Genomic DNA, 998 nt, shown 5'->3' with positions numbered 1-998 from the left:
CGCTTATCCATTGGGCCAGCAGGGCGATGATTCAACTTCCGATCATGTTGATGTCTGTGACTATTCCGCCGATTACATGAGTGATTACTCTACCTCTCGAAAATTCCTTGATGAAAATTTTGCGAAAGTTCAAAGGGCACGCCCGGATTTGAACCGAGGACCTGCTGATCTGCAGTCAGCCGCTCTATCACTGAGCTACACACCCATGCACAGAATTCGACTAGTCCTCCATTTGACCTAATGTCATTCAAAATTTCACTCCTCACTGTGTCGTTTACAGCCAGCTCAATCGAGTCGTCCTCTAGTGATTCTCACTAAACTTATCTACCCTACCCGAGGATCGAACTCGGAATCTCCACCTTAGGAGGGTGGCGCCTTATCCATTGGGCCAGCAGGGCGATGATTCAACTTCGGATCATATTGATGTCTGTGACTGTTTCGCCGATTACATGAGTGATTACTCTACCTCTCGAAAATTCCTTGATGAAAATTTTGCGAAAGTTCAAAGGGCACGCCCGGATTTGAACCGAGGACCTGCTGATCTGCAGTCAGCCGCTCTACCACTGAGCTACACACCCATACACACAATTTGACTAGTCCTCCATTTGACCTATTTTCATTCAAAATTGCACTCCTCACTGTGTCGTTTACAGCCAGCTCAATCGAGTCGTCCTCTAATGATTCTCACTAAACTTATCTACCCTACCCGAGGATCGAACTCGGAATCTCCACCTTAGGAGGGTGGCGCCTTATCCATTGGGCCAGCAGGGCGATGATTCAACTTCCGATCATGTTGATGTCTGTGGCTGTTCCGCCGATTACATGAGTGATTACTCTACCTCTCGAAAATTCCTTGATGAAAATTTTGCGAAAGTTCAAAGGGCACGCCCGGATTTGAACCGAGGACCTGCTGATCTGCAGTCAGCCGCTCTATCACTGAGCTACACACCCATGCACAGAATTCGACTAGTCCTCCATTTGACCTAATGTCATTCAAA

At 47.4% G+C, this 998-nt stretch overlaps 5 non-coding genes across 5 annotated transcripts; all 5 read right to left on the bottom strand.

Moving 5' to 3' along the window:
* Nucleotides 1–133: 133 nt before the first annotated feature.
* On the bottom strand, nucleotides 134–205 carry Pmar_PMAR003085. The gene has a single exon. It is a non-coding gene; the product is annotated as a tRNA-Cys (tRNA).
* Nucleotides 206–325: 120 nt separating this feature from the next.
* Nucleotides 326–398, bottom strand: Pmar_PMAR003084. The gene has a single exon. It is a non-coding gene; the product is annotated as a tRNA-Arg (tRNA).
* A 108-nt stretch (nucleotides 399–506) lies between these two features.
* Pmar_PMAR003083 lies at nucleotides 507–578 on the bottom strand. The gene has a single exon. It is a non-coding gene; the product is annotated as a tRNA-Cys (tRNA).
* Nucleotides 579–698: 120 nt separating this feature from the next.
* Nucleotides 699–771, bottom strand: Pmar_PMAR003082. Its single transcript has one exon. It is a non-coding gene; the product is annotated as a tRNA-Arg (tRNA).
* A 108-nt stretch (nucleotides 772–879) lies between these two features.
* Nucleotides 880–951, bottom strand: Pmar_PMAR003081. Its single transcript has one exon. It is a non-coding gene; the product is annotated as a tRNA-Cys (tRNA).
* Nucleotides 952–998: the final 47 nt, after the last annotated feature.

This window comes from Perkinsus marinus, assembly GCF_000006405.1.
Source record: "Perkinsus marinus ATCC 50983 genomic scaffold scf_1104296942916, whole genome shotgun sequence".
Classification (NCBI taxonomy): domain Eukaryota; phylum Perkinsozoa; order Perkinsida; family Perkinsidae; genus Perkinsus; species Perkinsus marinus.
Note: the sequence above shows the minus strand (reverse complement) of the source record. Positions and strands in the feature narration are given on the sequence as shown.